Source organism: Microcebus murinus, chromosome 1, assembly GCF_040939455.1.
Source record: "Microcebus murinus isolate Inina chromosome 1, M.murinus_Inina_mat1.0, whole genome shotgun sequence".
Taxonomy (NCBI): domain Eukaryota; kingdom Metazoa; phylum Chordata; class Mammalia; order Primates; family Cheirogaleidae; genus Microcebus; species Microcebus murinus.
Genome location: NC_134104.1, coordinates 14,679,783 through 14,700,586, shown reverse-complemented (window position 1 = coordinate 14,700,586; position 20,804 = coordinate 14,679,783). Strand labels below are relative to the sequence as shown.

The following is a 20,804-nucleotide window of genomic DNA, read 5'->3' as shown; positions in this document are numbered from 1 at the left end:
GGGTTGAAGAAGAGTGAAGCCTCAGAAACTCTCACAGTTCTGTAAGAACCCCAATCCTTCTTTCACGCTCTATTCCCAAGTGTCCTTTCCTCAATTTTCGCTAAATATTTGTACTCCCACCATGAACTCAGGCAACCTAGGATGCCATCTGCTTCCTACCTCTGGACCCTTCCTGGACTGCTGGGCCCCATTGACCCAATACAAATGTTACCTCCTTCAGGAAGCCTCCTCTGATTCTAAGTCACAGTGTATCACCTCCCATCCAATTTCACTGATGTCATTTTCTCATGCATTTTGGATGTAACCCAAATGTCCCAAAGTCCCACAGCCTGTGGGTAAAAATACAGCCACATTAGTGATAATACCTGAATTTATTATTTTGGTAGCCTTTTTTATTTGGTCTTTTTTTTGCTCTGGGAGATCGAGGGCTGACTTCTTGTATTCAAGAATGTGTACATACTCTTTGGGGCTGCTGCTGTTCAGCCCCCAATTTTTCTTCATCTCTCTCCACTTGAATCCCAAAGCCAACAACAAAATCCCTTCACACAGATCATCCGAAGGCCACAGGCCTCAGGGTGGCTGCTACCTGCCCAGTAACTCGGATAAGGTTGTCTTGTGTCCATCCCTGTCCGCAGAGAGACGGTGCTTTAAACTACAGAGGTAACGTTAAACGGCGTGGGGACACAACTTTAAAACTGTCAACTGGAGACTCGCCAGAGGACTAAAGCGCACGCGGGGCTCGGGCCGGGCCGGTTGACCGCGCCGCGCGCCCCACCTGGCTGGAAGCTCCCCGGCAGGTACAGCGTGAAGGGAACACCTGTCAGCGGGCGCCCTTGTGTCACTGTCGCACAGCAGGAGGGTTGCCCAGACGCCGTCTACAAAAACCTGCATGCACCTGACGCGTACCGGTCAGTAAGCTCGGATACCTGGGGCGCTCGGGCGCCCGGCCAGCACCTGGGAAGGCAGACCAGGCGCTCTGCCGAGGGGGCCAGGGGCGACCCCTGTGGAGGGCCGTGGGGCGGCGCCCGTGCTCCCTCCTGGGTCGGCTTGGCTGGGTTAGGGGGTCCCGGGACACCGGGCGAGGGGGCCGTCGTCAGCCCTGCCTTTCCGCCCTCACCGGGCAAGGAGGGGTGGTCCCGGGGCGTCTCGCCCGTCCAGGAGGCGGGCCGTGTCGGGGAAGGGGCGCTCCACGCGGAGGCAGGGGGACTCCGCCGCCGCCTCCAGGCCCGCCCGGCCCCGGCCCACGCGGCGTTCCCTGAAAGCGCCCCGCGGCGACCCCCGCCCGCGCCGGCTCGCCGGCCCGGGCCTCGCGGGGGGCGGGGCCTCTGCTGGGGGCGGGGCCTCGCGCGGGAGGGGCGGGGCCTCGCGCGGGGAGGGAGGCAGGGTCGGGGGCGGCCGGCCGCGCGGAGCGAGTGAGTCACCTGACCGCTGCCCGCGCCGCCCGCCGGGCTCGCTCGCCGCCGTCAGCCGGGCCGCGCGGCGCCTGGGCTCTGGTGAGTGGCTCGGCCGTCCTGCCGCCTTTCCCGGGGGGTGGGGGGCCCGCGCGGCCCGAGGGGCGGCGGGCGGGCGGGTCCGCGGGCGGCGGCGAGGCCCGGCGGCCGCTCTCGGGCCGGGGGCGCAGCGCGGGCCTGCCGGGGGCGTCCGCGCCCCTGTTCCTGGAAGTGGCCGCGTCCGCCGGAAGGGCGAGCGGTCGGTGCCCGCGGCTCCCGCGCGGTTGTTTACCGGCGCGCGCTGCACTTTGCCCGGGCGGGGGCCGGGGGCGTGCCGGGCCGGCGGGGGGTCCCGGCTCCCGCCCCCCACCCCGAGCCGCGGCCCGCCCGGGCGCTGACACATCGGCACCGCCCCCGCGGCCCGGCCGGGTCGTCCTCCCGCCCCGCCGCCACCCCCGCCGCCTGCCGTCCTCCCGTCCTCCCGGCCGGTGCGCGCCGCGCGGGGAAGGCCGGGTTCGTGGCCGGGGCGGGAATACCACTGGCCCAGCCGGATTCGGTTCTGGGGACTGGAGATCGCAGGGCTCCCTTTGTTGGAGTTTTGCCCACACGTTGTAATTGAGACTCTCACAATATGGTGAGAGTGGGTGTTGATTATGGAGACGCAGCTTTGTGCTCGTGTTAGGTAGCATGTGTGCCGCTGCTTTTTCCTCCTTCCACGGCAGTTTCGTGTCATTGAGTGGCGTTTACCTCGGGCCGATTCGAGGTAAAGTGCAGTAGTGATTGTGAACGAACTAGTGTGGAGAAAACAAAGCTGCAGTGCCACGCTTTGAGGAACAAAGATCGTTTTGTAGGATGCTAATGTTTTTGGAGAATTGTCCGAGCGTTAGGGCTGTTACACTTGGTGGATGCCACCACTAGGTCTTTGTTCGTGTAGTTGAACGGTCCTTACATCCCAGAAGGTTTGCATTTAAGGCAGTTAGAAAGATAAAAAGGTGGAAACCCTAGACCTGTTAGTGGCAGAGCACTTGAGTGCTTCACATGGTCAACCGGAGAAATGGGAAGAGGTCTTGCTTGTTTCTTCCTGGTGCTGGGGTAGTGGTGCAAGGGCTGGGCTGGGCTTGAAGGCACTTGCCACTTCTGCCTTTGGCCCTTTTAAAAGAAGCCTAGGGAAAAAAGGCTCCCGGTGAGTCAGCTTGGAGTAGAGTGGACTCGGTGTAGTGATGGCATTCCGTATTGTTGTTTAACCCATGGTTCTGTCAAGTGGTTTACCGTTCTTCAGTATGTTTGTTGGATAGCAAGGTGGGATGACTCTAAAAAAGTTGGGTTGCTGAGTCATTCACCCCAGCCAGAGAGGTAATTAGGAACAGCTGGTGCAGACACTCATCACATGCCTCCACTATAAAAGGCCAAGGAACACTCTAAAGGGGTTGCTTCACAAGGCTGAAGGGGACCCAGCTGGGGTTGCCTGTATTGATACAGGTAATCAGTGGGGGAAGTGCAATAGCACTCTTAGTGGCCAAGTGGCACTGAGGTGGTGTTTAAACACACAGTATCCTCATGACCTAGTGCCTGAGAATAAATTTGTGATGGAGAGAACTAAAACTGAGGAAGAAATTTGCAGCTAGGAATAACCCAATAAGTAGTATTGTAACAAAAATATTTAGTACTTTTACTGTGCTTAGTTTTTTGTTTCCTTTTTGTGGTTTTGTTTTGTAGTCTATAAGTTTCAAAAAGTGAATTGAATTTGTTCTTCATAAAAATGTCTTTATGAGAACAGAGAAAGGGACTTGTTTTGTTTGGCATGGACTTTGGCTTTTCATGCATACACAAGTAGTTTCTGGTGTCTGAGAGGAGGGAGGGTAAGGAGACTATGGGTTGAATTAACAGGTCTCATTGGGTCAAGTCTAGAAAGAACTGTTTAATGAAAGGCAGACCATATGTATCTGTCTCATTTTCTTGATATATGGTGCTACTGGCTTTACATCTTGTGTCATTGCCGCCTGCTTAAAAAATGAGGATACAACCCAAACATATGAGTCCTCATAACAAAGTTCAGGAATGGGAAATGTGGATGGGGAATTTGGCCCTGACCTCTGGTCAAAATAATGATTATTATTGATGATAGGTAATTTAAAACATTTTGAATTAGGAAAAATGATTAATTTTGTTGCTTTAAGTTTGGGAATAGAGGAGATTAGAAGTCATGAATTTTTTTTAGTTATTAGGGCCTCAAAGGTGGGGTGCAAGGTGATTTATTTAGGAAGAAAATATTAAAACTTTGTTTTTTAAATTTATTTTTATGTAAAATAAGAAAGACATTAAGCTTAAAGATAGAGGCTAAAAGTAGAGCATGCTTATTATATAATCTGGGTGCCTGCCCCTTCCCCTTTTCTGTTGGAAAATATAAAGAGTGTTAACTACTGACAATAACATTCTTTCAATAATGGAAATGCTTTTTAAAAAGCCTCTGGTTTCCTCTTAAGAGCTATAGTTCTTTCAAAATGTTCTTAATATTCCAGTTAATTTTTATTTCATGTGTAGTTCTTTTTGTAGAAGTGCCTTAAAGATTAGAAGCTTAAGTATACATTTCTTGTTACATTGTTGATGTTGAAGATGGAAATAGAAAAAAACTAGTTACATTTGATAACATATTTTGAATTTGGAGACAAGCCCAGCAATTGGTTTGCTTAATGTATGTGTGATCTGAAGTGTAGTGATGTGTAAAAAAGTGTAATGGGAACACTTGAAGATAATCTACACATTGGAGTGTAATATGTGTATAGCAAATTCTTTTAAGAATTATTGTTACTCCTTGAAGTCTGCCCCCCCCATTTTTTTTTTTTTTTTGACAAACTTACAGCCCTTAATGAGGATTAATAAGACTACTTATTTAGCAAATCTCTTGGGAAGTTACATTTATTAAGAAAATCAATGTCTTATGAGTGCTGGGGGTAGTTAGTATTAATATTTAGCATTCCGTTAACTTTCATATGCCTTCTATTCCCCTCTCTTGTATTTAAAAAATATGCCAGATAAGGTAATCTAGTAATGTTAGTGCTTTTTGCCAGAATGCAAGCCTCTTGGAGAGAATAATCATTTCAGGACTACAGATAATATATTGACTTGTGCCACCTTGAAATCTGGGTATCTGGCTTACTCAGTGTGTAGCATTAACAGAACTGAGGTCATGAGTTTGATCTCTGTACAGTTGACAAAGAAGCAGTAAGCAAAATGGTTAGAAGGAGGTGATCAGACTGATTCAGGTCAGGTTCTGACTGTGTCGCCGCCTTCGAAGCTTTGAGCAAGCTGTTCCACCTAGTGTTTGGTGCCTTGTTGTCTCTTCTGTAAAACGGGGATGGTGATAATAGAATCTATATCATAGATTGTTGTGAGGATTAAATCATTAATATGGGTTAAGATGTGGTTAGAACAGTGTCAGCTCTCTCTATACATTGACTGCCTCACTAGAAAAAAATTTTTTTCCCTTGGGGCCATCGTGTTTTATTACGAAAATAGAATAAAAACTTCGAAAACAAAAGGATCCTTTCTAAGTTAATGAAAACTTTGTTATTTTTTATTGTTTTGTGTGCATGAGTTACATGCAATTAAATTGTCAATATTAATTGTAACAATAAGAACATTAACAAGTAAGATTTTCAGGAACTGACTTCATATGCTTCCCGGGGCTCAAAACTAATGAGTTAAATACAACTCACATGGCAGTTAATGTGTTAAACATCAACAAATGTTAGGTGTTATTATCTGTTGTTCAGAATCAGGGAAGTGCTTAGTTACACAGCCACATTTTGTAGCTTCCCAGAGTTGAATTGTAGCCATTGATCACAAGTGAGACTGAGGAGTGCCCCAGGTCACTGCTACTGGAAAAACAACTCAAGTGAACACTCTGATGATGATAAATCAGTAGCACCGTCTCAAAAATACCTCACTTCTGAGGACAAGGAACACAGGACATAACTTTTTATTTAAAAGACTCTAACAGTTTCAGCAGAGTGCTCTAGAGGCAGTTTCTACCAGGTAAGTGAACTTGGCTTTTGGAGAAATAAAAACACTGCCATTCTTACTCTAGTGTCTTCTTCACATTGTACTTGACATATGTGGCCCAGCAGGTTTAGTATCCTGTCCACTCCCTCCCTGCTTATTAATATCAGGACAGAACTCGTTTCTCTCATGTTCCTGGGTGCCATACAGTTTGTTGGGAAGATTTGGAACATAAATTTACCTGTCATTTACTACTTCTAAGTATTGGGTTTCCTTACGTGACATGTCTATACTAATATAAAAAAATTATATATGCTATGCATATGAATACAGTAGATACATTTATCATATAGCTTCTTGCACCTGTTAGTAATTCAGAAAGGTTGTGTCAAACATTTCAACTATCCTTTCGAGTAGAGTATAAGTTTCTTGATGGTGGAGATCTATGTCTTTCTGTTTTATTTCCTATGGCCTTGAATGTGCCTTGTCTGTGTTTGTTCAGTAAACTATTGGTTGCTCCACTGGGTGGTATAATATGAGTTTGTTCTAGTTCAGTGGTTTTGAAACTTGGGAATTTTTAACAGATTGAAGGAGAGAACATTATGTGTTGTACCTCTTAAGTGTGTACTGAGTTGAAACTCTTGATTATTTAGATTTCTACTTTCTGTTTTCATCATTGGTGTGATTATTGAGGAAGCAGCTGGAATTAAGTCATTCTTCTATTTCATCTCCTAAGATAGAAAACTTGTGACTTATTTTTACCCATATTTGGCTCAGAATTGAATTGAGCAAAATATAATTTGGGTCTTCTTATATATCTAATACTTATAATATCATCACTCCTCTAGAATATATACTTTGTTTTATTTAGGATCAGGGACAGTTTGGAAAATATTAATAGGTTAATTGCCTCAAAGCAAACATAAGGAACAAAGAAATAGTGGTTGCCAGAATCTTGGTTGTTAATGACTGTTGTGTGAGCACAGTGGGCATGCAATGAAGTTGGCTGGCTGCTCATTTCCTTTCCCAGTACTGGCACAATTTAGAAAATGTTACCTTAATGCCACTGAAACTGTGTGCAATCATGTTCTTTTAAAAATAAATTTAAATCCTTTTGTTAATGCCAGGGGAAACTCATTGTTCAAAAAAATAGTTTTGTATATCATAGTAAAATAATTATTCCCTGTTTCTGTCTGGTAAAGTTAGTTTCACTTTTTTTATTTGTTATTTTTTAGATTGAATCAGAGTCATAGTGGAATAGTTACACTCCACTTTCTTATCCCTCATTAAAGTGGAAGTACACTAAGAAGTATTTGCAATTCCTTTGTAGCCTGAACCTTAGTAATAGCTCATCTCTAAGGTTATAGACTAAATAGTATATAGTAAGGGAAATAGCCCTCTTTGTTCCTATACACCTTTTTTCCCCATTAGTTTTGTCTTTTTATTGGTTTGTCTGCCTCTAGGCTCCCAGGGGAAGTGATTTTGGCTTAAGGAGGGGAACTCTTCAGGGCCCTATGGAAAAAATGGGAGAACTACCTACTCAACTCCTTGCCTATTAGTATCTTTATGTACTTAATGCCTATTCCTTTAAAGTGTGCCAGCATCTTTTGGAAGTCCTCTAAATCAGCACAGTTACTCATCCATCAGACAGTTTGTTATAAATGTGTAGCTATAAAAGATTCATTTTAATGAATTTATGAGCCTGTAATTAGGTTGTAATTTTGGAGTGTTTTTTTTTTTTGTAAGGTTAGTAATTACATTAGTGTATATTTTATATTTAAAGATTATTTTTAAAAATGTAAAGTGGTTAGGTCTTGGCCCAGGCCTTTTCACTTCCCAAAGTGTCTGATGTCTGTCAACTATGTTTTTCTAAGGAGTGTTACCAGCATGGCTCAGGATTCTCCTCTAGATAGGATTTTTATCATTTAAATTAAAAGAAGTAAGAAAAAAAGCTATTAGTTGTTACAGTTTTTATCACATTAGCAAAAGACTTTGAAGTAGAAAAGCATTTTGCCCAGCTGACTAGGGTTCTTTGCTGACATGCCTTCGGTTTCAGCTGTCATCCAGAGAAATCAAAGGAAATGCTAGTTGGGGATGAGTCTGTAGCTACTATTCACTTTCTCTGCTTAGTTGTCCCTTTGTGGGAAAGGACTGTCATGAGTGCTGATCAAGCTATAGGCATATTTCTTTAGATTTTTAAACAATATGTTTTGCCTCTGAGGGCATGCCTTTTGTCATTAGCCTGGTTGGTCTGTTTTTAAGACCCCAGAAGGTACCTGGGTACCTTTTCTTCTCTGGAGTAGGCTGGCAGCAGTGGTCACCAGTAGCAGAGGCGTTTAGATACTAGTGTGCTGTCTTGACATTGCTTCTCAGATGCCAGTGTAGAAACACCTTATTCTCTTCTGGTGAGTTAGCTCGGAACAGATCTCTAATCCCTGAAGAGTAAGGAATAACTGTATTTTTAAATTTCAAGACACTTTGTTCGCTTATCTTCTGATGCATGATGCTTCTTCTGCCCCCAAACTCATGCACACACACATATTGAACTTTTGGTGTGTGTAGATAGTAGGTTGGCTAAATTCATTTCAATATTTGTGGAATTCCTACCTGTTAGGTATTGGGTTTACATTTAACTCATGAAACAAATATTTATGCCTTTATAAGCAAGGAACTTTTCTAGATATTGGCAATACAGAACTTTTCAGAAGTTTATAGTCTATTAAACAAACCATTACTGTAGCATGTATTAATTGTTGTAGTAGCAACATATAAAAGCCATAGACTATTGGAAGCCTGATTTGGGGGAAATGTTTAGGAAATTAGTGGAGGAAACAGCTTGTATTGATGACTCAATATTGAGAAGCTTAGCTGTGAAGAGAAGACTAAAGAGAAATAGATTTTAGTAGGGGGATATTGGGTCAGGAAGGTTGTGTGTTTGTGTGTATATTTAAAACTTCAGTCAGAGGGAAAAGGTTGAAAAATGCAAGCAACATCCTTGTTCTGTCCTTGGCTAGTTCCTCTTATGGTTGCAAGATGGCTGCTGCAAGTTCAAGTGTCACAAGAAAATATGACTAAGTTTCCCGGAAGAAGAGAGACACTATTTTTTTTTTTTCTGGGATGTTTCTATCAGAAAAGCTTTTCCCGGAAGCCTCATAGTAGATGCTACCCTATCTCTTTCTTCTCTGTGGCTCACCATTGCTCGCAAGCCCTTGCCTAAATCAGTTTGTGTCAAGGGAAATGGCACCACTGTGATCGGCTTAAATGGATCAAGATTCATCTTGGGCTCGGACTGGGGTTTGCTTCCCCAGAAATACATGGCCTTAGGTGGAGAGTAGATATGTGAACACGGTCAGGGTTTGGGTTTGGTGGTCAGCAATGTTGTCTTTGTCTACTGCTCCTGCTGCCACCACACACAGGCACATGCTTCCGAGGAGAAACAGAAAGTGTCTTTTCTTTGGATTTGGAATTTTATGTGACTTTTTTTCTTTTAATATGTCATTATAATTCCTATTATGATCAAGTAGTACTTTTACAATCAAATGTTTTTTAATTTAATTTTTTTTTAATTGCAGAATGTTACAGGGGTACATATGTTTTGGTTACGTGGACTGCTTTTGTACTGGAATTAAAATTGTAAGTGTGCCCATCACCTAGATAGTGTACATTGTACCGGTTAGGTATGATTCACTCTTTCCCTCCTCCCACCTGCATGATTTCTGTTGAGTTTTACTTCCGTCTGTGCACATGATGCTGAATGGTTAGTTCCAATTTAATACTGAGTACATGTGGTGTTTTAAAAATCATTTAAAAATTGAAGTTACCTGTAATGCCCAAAAAAGTATAGATAGAAGGAATAGATTTCAATACTCTAAACATTTTAAAAGTTCTCTGTCATTCTTTTAATGCTTTCAGGGAGAGGAGAACATGTAATTCTATCTTGTAGTTTCTGATTCTGTCTTTATGAAGGTGGCTGCACTCTCCATCTGCAAGGGCATACATACCCACCTGCGATATCTGTGGCTCACACTGAGTGGTGAGGCCAGCTAGCATGACTCCAATAGAATGGTACTCTCATTGACTAGATGTGTCAGGACTCTTTAGAACCCAAATTCTTGAATCAGGGATGCAAACAGAATCACTCCTTCCCTCTCTACACAGTCATTCCCCTCCTGGAAGGGAGAGCTGTTCTGGGATCAGCTTATTTGCCATTCTTTTCAGACTTCAAGAATAATGCCACCTTAAATTTACATAGTGTTCTTGTAGCACTCCTAAAGTGCTTTAAATACTTTAAACAAAGCACTTTAAACATTTATTAAGTTGACAAATAATAATTGTATATATTTATGGGGTACAGTGTGATGTTTTGCTATATGTGTACATTGTAGAAACATTAAACCAAGCTAATTAACACATTCATCACCTCTCTTATTTTTTGTGTTGAGAACCTTTAAATCTACTCCCTCAGTAATTTTGAAATGCAGTAGCCGTCCCAGTCCCCTTATCCACAGTTTCACTTTCTGTGGTTTAGGTTACCTATGGTCAAACTAAGTCTGAAAATATTATATCTACTAGATATTTTAAAACATACCACATTCACATAACTTTTATAATAGTACATTGTTAAAATTGTTCTATTTTATTGTTAATCTCTTACCGTGCCTAATTTATAAGTTAAACTTTATGATAGGTATGTATGTAGAGGAAAGAACAGTATATATAGAGTTCATTACAATCTGGAGGCATCTACTTCAGGCATCTACTGAGAGTCTTGGAATATATACCCCTAGGATAAAGGTGGCTACTGTATACATTATCAACTGTGGCCACTGTGCAAAGAACTTTTGTTTCGTTCTTGTTCCTTTTTCTCAATCCCAGGTTTTGGTGCTATGTGACTGGCACACAAATAATGTAAATACATAAACACTTGAGTGTTACAAAATAGAAATTAATTGCTAATAGTTTCTATTAATATTTGAGAGTAACTAATAGACTGTGATAAGTGGCCAGTGTAGGCTTCCGAAGTGGTATTAGTTTTTTAGATAACATTTGGAAAGACTTGTAATACTGCCAAAATAATTTCTGTCTCAATAAAATGCAGTCATGTTTATCTACTCAGTAGTTCTTCAAATACTGTTTGAACTGAGATATAGTTTACCTTTATTTATAGGCCCCAAATTATTACTTATTTGACTGAATCTTATGTGATTATTACATAATGAAAAGTAGTTATTGAGAACGCTGGTGGAAATTCTGTAGCTTGGAAATCTCCATTTTAGAAATGATTATTTTGACTCTCAAGTTAACATAAATAATAAAAAAATGGACTTGACAATTTTTAGTTGTAGCTATGTATAATACATTGAGACATCATAGCCCTATGTCAGGGATTAGTGGATTAGGTTATTTTAAAATAAAACTTTTTAGTTACCTCTGCTTGAATTAAAGAGTGTCAAGTCTGTGATTCATGTGATACACTAATTGCTCTACTATAACTGCTGCTTTACTTAATTAAAATTGTTACTTAACATTCTTTTCACTATTAACCTCCTCCCTCTCCTTTTTGACTCAAGTTTATTATGAGTTGGTGTATGGTTGAGAATTTGAAGGGAGCTTTTTTATTTTGTCTTTTCAGTTACTTTGCATACTATGTGTGTCAACTCTTAAACCTACAGAGGGTCATTCTGACCTTGAACTAATTTTAGGGCTTTCACCTCTAGGGAGTTGGAAATAAATAATTTGGTTTATGGTAATAATTTCTACAGTTTGAAAACAAAATGGCATGTGAAAAATCTTTATTATAGACATAGGACAATGGACACTGAATACTCCATATTTAAAGCAACTTTTGGTGACATGTATAACTATAGACTACGTTCAGTGTAGTTTAGTTTCAGAGTCCTTTTAAATAATATTTGAGATAGGTTATATAATCCAAAAAGTATTAATTAAAAATTAATTCACCAAATATTTAATAATAAGGGAAAATTTGGTATTCCATAAATGGCCATTAATTTGTCTAATTGTGTTCATTTGCATTACACGCAGGATATTTGAGGCATTTCCCTGTACCTGCTCTTCCATACCTCCTCACTTGTACACCCCCCTCCCCCTGACATATGACTTAGGTCTTGTAACATGAATTGAAATGTAATATTTGGACCTGGGAGCAGAGACCTTTTCAACCTTTAAGTTATTGACCCTCCGAGGGCTTCAGTTTCCTTAACTGTAACAGAAGTGGGTCATCCTAAATGAATGTGCTCTTTTAATTAGAACTTGTTTAGCTTTGTGAAATTAGCAGTTATCTTGGGCAGGTTTGTGCAGTTTTAATGTTTTCTTTTTGAGATCCTCTCTTGTTGAGATCCTTATAAGGCTTATTGAATTTTTATCATTATAGGAAGTGTTAAGTCAGGTAACTTACAGAAAATCATATAGATGATGATATCAGTAAAGCCTTAATTATATCCTATTGCTGCTGGTAGTATTACAGTAACCCTAAAATAAAACTTGATTTCCTTTTGTCTTTCATAATTCTATGAGTTCGTTTAGCACTTCATACTTTCCAAAGGGCTTTGTGAGACAAGTAGGGTAAGAGCTGCCTACTTAAGCTATCTATTCCAGTTTCACAGATGTGCGTTTGTCCTCATTCACATGGCTAGACCTACTTTGGTGGGTCTTTCCCCTTATTTTCCTGTAGTAGGGTTCTCCTTTTTCCAACATCGTCATATTTTGAGTTTCTACAAAATTTAATTTATTCTTTAGTCATTACTGTGAAGAGACCATTGTTTTAGAGTTTCTCATGAATTTACCATGTAGTAAGTAACAAACCAATATCTGATGACTGGAGGAAACATCTGTTATAAAGGGGGGAAAGTAATTGGTATTCTTTAGGAGGCTTCAAGACAATCAAAATAAATGTGAACTACATTTTTAACCAGGATACTTTTTTTTGTTCATAGTTATTTATTCTAATACTTTTCTGATTTTAAAGTAGTATGTGTTATGGTTAAGAACTAGAATGCAGAAACAACAAAAAAATTTACCTAGATCTAAGCATTGTCAATATTTTGATATCTATCCTAAGAGGGTGTGTGTGTAGGTGACAACCAAAATTTCTGAATATGTCCAATTTAAGATGACTGTTATATGTACAGGTAGTGATATGGGCATGCAGTTGAATACATTAATAGGAAGTTCAAGGGAGAAGTGGAGATTAGATCAGATATAGAGGAGAGGTCCGAGGACTAAGCCCTGGACTGTCCAGGATTTAGAAGTTTGGAGGAGGGTCTATCCAGAAAATTGATAAGTGGCTGCCCTTAAGGTAGGTGGGAAACCAGAGGATTGTGATATCATGGAAGCCAAGTGAAGAAAAAGTTTCAGGGAGGGAATGACCAACATGCTGAATATTGCTGAAATGCCAAGTAAGAAGACTAAACATTTGCCTTTGGTGGTTTGGAGGACATTGAGCTTCATGAAATGGTTTCCATGGAGTAGCAGGGGAAAGGCCTGAATTTAGTGGGCTTCAGTGAAATTGGCAATAGAGGGAAATGGAGATAGATTGAGTATATGTCATCCTTTTGGGAGTTCTATCAAGAGTAACAGAGAATTATAGATGGAGGAATATAGGGAGAGTCAAGAAATTTTAAAGGATTCATTATGGTGCGTTTTAAATGATGATAGGAATGGTATATATTCATTTTTTTCTTGGTGAGACTTTGTAGAAGTTTGTCAGTTTCATTGGTTTTCTCAAAGAATCAGCTCTTGATGTCATTCATCAGTTCTACTAAAAGCAAATGCAGAATTTTATTATGTGAATGATTTTCTTCCTTGAAGTTTAATAGATTTCTTTAGATTCTGTAAGATGGAGAATCAGTGCTCTAGTGGTTTGGCAGTTTAAGAGCTCATTTTTCTAGAGGATATCCTTATATTTTTAAAGAACCTGTTATTACCATCTATCAATAATTAAAAAGTAGTATACATAACATTGTTCCCAAACAAGAAGATATCTTACTGTATTTTTTCTACCTTCCCCATCTCTTAGTTTTGTCAAAATCCAAGATTTGAGTTCAGGATTGATTTTTCTCTATTTCAAATGCCTTTTTATTTGAAGAATCTTTAAAAAGTTGCATTAAGACTCGCAACCAAGTTGTCAACAATTTAGATTTAACTAAGTTTTGCTAGTTTTGTTTACCTAGTTTTGTTTGTGCTTTTGCTCAAAGTAATACATGTTCTTGGCTTTTAAAAAATGTACAGAGAGCAACCTTATCTGCTGCACCTCACCCTTCCCCTGATTCTGCTTCATAGATGTATACGATGTTTACTCATTTCTGCTTTTAAATTGTTTTGGTGGCTACTTCTATCTCTGTAAGATGTTTATACCTCAGTTTATCAACCTAAGACGTTATCTGTAGACTTCCTGTTACCATAGATGATGATTTTGTTTGCTTTTACCATCCCCCCACCTATATTTATAAGCATATCATTTCCATTTCTGCTCTTGGTCACCTGAAACTCCAGCCTCCAGCTCTAAACGTGTGTGTGTATGTATGTGTGTGTGTGTTTTGGTCTCATTAATCTAAGGTAGTATCTTTTGACCCTGCACATTATATATGCCATATAGATATACTTTTCCATTCTCTCTGATTTCTTTTCCCAGTCTTGTCAGTTTTACTCTTTTTTTTTTTTTTTTTTTTTGAGACAGAGTCTCGCTTTGTTGCCCAGGCTAGAGTGAGTGCCGTGGCGTCAGCTGAGCTCACAGCAACCTCAAACTCCTGGCTCAAGCAATCCTCCTGCCTCAGCCTCCCAAGTAGCTGGGACTACAGGCATTCGCCACCATGCCCGGCTAATTTTTTGTATATATATTAGTTGGCCAATTAATTTCTTTATAGTAGAGACGGGGTCTCGCTCTTGCTCAGGCTGGTTTTGAACTCCTGACCTCGAGCAATCTGCCCGCCTCGGCCTCCCAGAGAGCTAGGATTACAGGCGTGAGCCACCGCGCCCGGCAGTTTTACTCTTTATTTTGTCAAAGTTAATAATGTTTGCATTCTGTTCTGTAACTATGAATAAATCTTCTATTATTTCTCTATTATGAAAGTTGAAAGCCAGTTAGCAGTGTGTGTTACCGTCCCTGTGTTGTGCCAGTGCTGGGCACTGAGCGAGGTAATTGCTCTCACACTTCTTTGCCTGCAGTTTCAGTGTCATCCTGTGCTACTCAGAAAACATTTCTAGCATCAAATCAAATAATAGATAATGATTATTGAGCACTCATTATATGCCAGGCATTCCCCTAAGATTATATATATTATTTCATTTGAACTTTCCAACAAAAAGTACTATTCTTGTTCCTAGTTTGCCAGGAAAAAAATTGTCACAGAGATGTAAAGTAACTTGCTTAACAGGCAGGGGAGTTATCAAGTTATAAACCGTGATTTTGTGCCGTCCACCCCTAGTTATTTGTAGAGCAGCTAGCTGTTATGTTAGTGAGTTTCTGATAGAGTCTTCAAATCCTTTTATATACTCTCTGGCAACAACTCTCTGTCTTTCTCACCTCTAGCCTCTGATTATGAGATTTTAGGGATATCTGAGGTGTAAGCATTTAGAAAATGATGTAGGCATACCTTGGAGGAGGCTGAGTGAGTTGGGGATTTTTGCTCTTTTGGGGAATTTTCATTCTTTGCTTTTTTTTCTTCCCCTTTAAGTTTCTTGCAGGAGCCTTAAGTTAACTGAGGTGATAACTATTGCACCTCCCTCTCTCTGCCTATTAGTTGCTCATCTTAGAAAACCTATAGTTAATGTAATATTTAATGGTGAAATACTGAACATTATCCTTGTAGGAGAATAAGATGAGGACAACCACTGTCACTATTCTCACTGTTTAGTCCTTGCAATAAGGGAATAAAAAGAACTAAGAAGCATAGAGATGGGAAAGAATAAAACTATCTCTATTTGCAGACAACGTAATTGTGTACATACAAATTCTAAGGAATCTACAAAGTAACTATCAGTACTAGTAAGTGAATTAAGTAAGGTTGCAGAATTCATGGGTAATATTTTAAAAAATAATTTGTGTTTACATAGTAGTAGCAAAAAGCCAGAAAATGAATTTTAGGAACCAACTCTATTTATAGTAACTACAGAAAAACCCCAAATAACAAAATAACCCCACAGAATACTTAGGAATAAATACAACAAAAGTTGTACAATCCTTCTTTACTAAAAAGATCATAATGCTGAGAAAAATTAAAGAAGTAAATGGAGAGAGATGCCATGTTCATGTACTGGAGGACTCAATTTTTAAAATATTGGTTCTCCCCAAATTGATCTATATTTTCATTGCAGTCCTAACCAAAATTCTATCATCTCTTATAACCCAATACTAAGAATAAAAAGCCCAGATGAATTAAATAGACATTTCACAAAAGAAGATATACAAATGGCTAATAAAGCACATATGAAGATGCTTAACATCATTACTCATCAGGAAATGCAGACTAAAGCTCTAGTGGATATGCAATATGTACATGCAAATGTTCATTGATACTTTACGACAATTATCCCAAAGTGAGAACAGTGCCATCTTTATATCAGTACTCTGTCACAGTCAAATGGATAAACAAATTGTGGCATATCTGTGTAATGGAATACTATCCAGCAATAGAAATGAACAGACATCTGATGTATACAACAACATGAGTGAATCTCAGAATCATGAAGCTGAGTGAAAGAAACCCGAAACGAGTACATAATGTGCGATTCCAATTATATAAAAAGAAAGTGCGCATTAATCTATGGTGACATAAATAAAGCAAATCATTGGTTACCTGGAGCCAGAGGCGCAGGAGAGGAGAGACCTTGAAGGGACATGTGAAATTTTGAGGTGTAATGGAAATTCCTGTATCTTAATTTTAGTGGTGGTGGTTTTATGCGCATACAAAATTATCAAAGCTCATTCAGTTGCATGCTTTTAAATAGATGCGGTTCATTCTATTAATATATAAATCATACCTCAAAGTTGATTAAAAAATAGTGACGGACAAATGCTAGATAGAAAATACATATAGAGTAAACTTTGTTGGTGTGGACCAATTTTAGTTGCTAGTTTCTACTTTCATAACAAAGATATAACAGTCCTATTAAGAATCCAGTAGCTGCCAAATATATTAAGCAAATAAAAGACTTCATTGTTTCTTAAATTCCTTGTAGTAAGAAGGTATGACAGTGGAGTCCATTAGTCTTGTTTCGGTTCTGGAGCTTGGATTTCCTATGTTCCTTCTCGTCTTTCTTCCATTATTTTCTTACAAGCTGTTCTAAACTTATGACCCAGAATTATTGAAGTTAGATCTGTTGATTTGGGAAGTAAAAAACCTTTTGTTTCTAACCTCTGAGTATTAGATTTGTTGATTTGGGAAGTAAAAAACCTTTTGTTACTAACCTCTGAGTAGGTGAGTCTGTGAAAAACTTCAAACTTCTATAACAGTTCAAACTCCTCCTCTAAGCTTAACCCCAGTTTTATAATTTCAAATACGGTTTTAGATCCAGTAAATATAACAAACATCCATGACTTAATTATTAATATATAACATTTAATATTAGTAAAAGTAAATGAAAAAAGAAAAAACCCAACTTTGCCTATATGGGACCTCAAATAGTATTGTAATAATCCTGAGCTGCAAAAATTGTAGTGATATTTTTTTCCATTTAAAAAAAGTTATGGCGTCTTTAGTTATATATGGTTTTAACACAAATTATCAGGTCATTTGCTGGTCATTTTTGCTGTTGCTATAAGCACTTCTGCTATTTAGTTCAAACTCTTCTTTGTTTTCCATTTTCATTTAATCTTTTAAAAATACATTTGTGTGCCTTATCCAGTCATACTTAAAGTTTTTCTTAAGGCTTAGAGAAATAACTTTAGAAAATGTGATTGTCAAATACAGATGTTTAAACATTTGTGATATTTAAGCCTACAAAAGGTTAAAGAAAATAACAAGTCTTGGTCACTGAGTTACTCTTCCTGGCTTTCCTGGCAGGTGAGTCAGGTCTTGGGACCTTAGGAAGAATGCTGTGTTAAATTACTGTCCTGATTTAAATTCCCACAGACTTTTTGATGTTTAGTTTTTTTCAGAATTGAGAGTGATAAAAAGTAAAACCATGGCTTTAAAAAGATTCTTTCTTATGGGCATTGCCACCTTAAATTTAAAATAATTTTTAAAATAAAGGCCCTTAATGGAAAGTCAGAGGTGTATACACATGATATTGTTGGGTTTTTGCCATCCACTTGGAACACTGAAGACAATGTTCACCTAATTTCAGAACTGCACTCAAACTCTGGATGTCTTGGCTATGTTGTAACAGGAACTGGTTTAGGAGATTTTGAAGCTTGGACTGGAGCCATGATTTAAGAGGAATTTGGTCTGTCTTCTGAGCCATTAAAGACCCTGCCCTGAAAACTGAGTGAGGCAAAAGTAATCCACAGGGTGGTAGGTGGTTGGCAGAAGCAGTGAGAGGGAAAAGGTGAAAATCCCAGATGGCCACCTGAAAGAAGGGGAAGGCAGTTCCGAGGAGTAGACCAGGCTGCAGATCCAGGGCATGGCTTTTATTTAAAGGCTGTGACGGTTACCTGTGTCGCTCCATTTCTCATGTCCACAGGTCACCACCCATACCCAACCACACACACACAAACCCTTGACTAATAGAATGATTGTGGAAATAATTGTTCTCATTAATGGAATATTGTGATTGAATGAAAATTGGTCCCTCTAGGTTGTCAAGCAGGAAAAAAAAGAAAAAAGGCCAGAAAGTAGTTTTTGTTTGCAGACTTACTGTTCAGAAACGTCCATATTCCTGTATAAATTGATTATAATGACCATTGTTGTCTCTTTCACCCTGAGGCATCATTCTTGTTTGAACATATCTAGGTTATATTCTTCTTGAATGTAGGGATAGTCTTTTTTTTTTTGTATTTTCATGGCACCTAGTGCATCCTTTGGGACAGGTAAACCCTTGTAGGAAGAATAGTTGTCGTTGTTCAGTGAAATAAATAAATGGGTGGTGGCCTTTTTCTTTTAAGTGAATCTTTGGTGTTAAATTATTTACTGTACCATTGTACATTGAGAATTGAAATACAACATAGTCCTTTGAGATCTGAGGTATGTAAAATTCCAGCTCTTTTGTACACATGGAACTTTACCCTCATACAACATTCTTATGAATTTCTGCCATATGAAGTATTATACACCTGGCCCCATGATCAGAGGTTCATTCACCTTAGATTTTTAAGTTTCTTTTTAAGTAAATGATCTTTAAAGTTATTAAAATGTGAGAAAGCCATAGCATCTTGTTTTATTTTCTGTATCATATTGAAAGCAAAAACATCAAGTGGTAACTGTATTAAGACTTAAATTGTGTATATTGAGCAGAGAGCAGAAGTTATTTCCAAACCTAGGCGCAGGAAGTTTTAAAATGCCTAGTCATCCTTTATCAGCATTAGTGAATGAATTGGCAATTTGCTGAGGTCAGCCAGACCTTTATTTTGAATTATAACAATAGTATATATTTCCAAGAATGTGGAAAAATTCAGGTGTATGTTACATAGGAATTAAAATTTGGTGTTAACAAATTAATAGAATGTTAGATCTGGAAGTCTGGGGTGTTATATTTTACTTTTTAGGATTGAGAAAAGTTAGAAGGTGCCTGTCGGACATTAGAAGGATGTGTGTGCCATCTTGTCTGGTGGTGGTGCATAGTCCAGTTATTGGGCAAAAATGGATTCTGTTCACTTAGGAATTAGAATTAGGAAACTGAAAAGAACACTATCTGTAGTGCCCATGCTAATGAGAGCCATGGTCGATGCATCTTCATTCCCACAAGTTGGTTGTTTTGGCTGTGTTTATAGTTGCCAACCAACCGTTACTTTTCTTTGGCCAGTTGTCTCACAGGTATGTTTCTAGCTCCCAGATGGATGAGCTGGAGCTCCCTTTTGCCCATAGTAGCTCTGGAAAAGCCATTTAAGAATTCTCTCTGGTTGCTTGGCTCCATGATGTTGTTTCGTATACACTGGAATAGCTGAGTGGGCTGTGTATGGAAGATTTAGCTGACATGGGTTTTGGAATTGTATTAAAAATTCCAAGTTCATTCAGCAACAAGTACCTGTATTAGGCCAGATACTCTACAGAGGTCACCAACTTTTTTGGCACCGGGAACCCATTTCATGGAAGATAGTTTTTTTGCGGTAGGGTGAGTGGTGGGTAGGTGGAGCTCAGGCAGTGATGGGGAGCGGCTGTAAGTACACATGAAGCTTTGCTCACCTGCTGCTCACCTCCTGCTGTGTGGCCTAAGCTTCATGAAAGGCAGTTTTTCCACAGACTGGGGTGGTGGGTGTGGGGCTAATGTGGGAGGGCTCAGGTGGTAATGGTGGCCAGGTTCCTAACAGGCCACGAACCTGGTGTTGGAGCCGCAGCTCTGTTGTATGCTTGGCATATGGCAGAGGCAAGGTTGTGACATTTAAGTTGAGAACTAAAATGTCAGGTGTTAGCCAGCTGAAAAGTAGATGTCCAGGTGATGGGCACAGGATATGCAAAGGCCCTGAGATCATAGTAGCATAGAGCCTAAGAAACAGGAAGGGAGGGATGGTGAGGTAGGAGAATAGCAAGAGAAGGAGACAGCAGCTTGAGGTAAGCCTGGATTAATAGGTAGAAAACCTGACCACACAGGTCTTGAGGACATGTTAAGGATTTTGAAGTGATTGTAAGTAATTTGGAAGATATTACAGGTATTCAGTAAGATAGGAATCATTTTGATATGGAGAGAATAAATTGGAGGCGATCAAGAGGGACTTGAGAGGTAGGGGGCTTTTGTTAATATTGTTATCATCATTAATAGCTAGTGTTTATTATTTGTTTGCTGTAGGCCAAGAACTGTGCTAAACCCTTTTCCCTCCTCATCTCATGTAAACTCCACAACATCCCAGTGAAGTGGTGTTATCCCTGTTTTATAGACAAGGGAACTGAGATACAGCAAGGTTAAGCAACTTGGCCAAGGTCGTAGGGCTAGTAAGTGGCAGCTGAGGTTTGAACCCGGACAGTGTAACATTGTAAATCCTGAGCTGTTAGCCACTGGGCCCATGGTTTTTAATGCATGAAGTGGTGGGCCATTAGTGAGACTTGGAATTAAATGGATCACAACTGGTATTCTTTTTAAAATTTAAATGGAGTAGTAAATATCCTTATTACATGGAAAGTACTCTGATAAAATATTCATAAGTGAAACTTGATTTCACTTTTTATTTTATGTAACTATGTACATTTGTGAGCTTGTGAGCTGTTACAAAAGGCTAAGCAGCATTTGTCCAGGCAGGAGCTGATGATGGCTGGGGTTAGAACT

General features: G+C 39.7%; 1 protein-coding gene across 3 annotated transcripts in view; it reads left to right on the top strand.

The window, feature by feature from the left end:
- The first annotated feature begins 1,376 nt into the window (after positions 1–1,376).
- Positions 1,377–20,804, top strand: part of BACH1 (BTB domain and CNC homolog 1) — a 44,882-nt gene continuing 25,454 nt past the window's right edge. Inside the window, exon 1 of one of the 3 annotated variants that reach the window (XM_012780947.3) lies at positions 1,377–1,493. The gene's annotated coding sequence lies outside the window, so the exon portion shown is untranslated. The other 2 variants (XM_012780950.3, XM_012780949.3) reach the window with 2 other exon arrangements.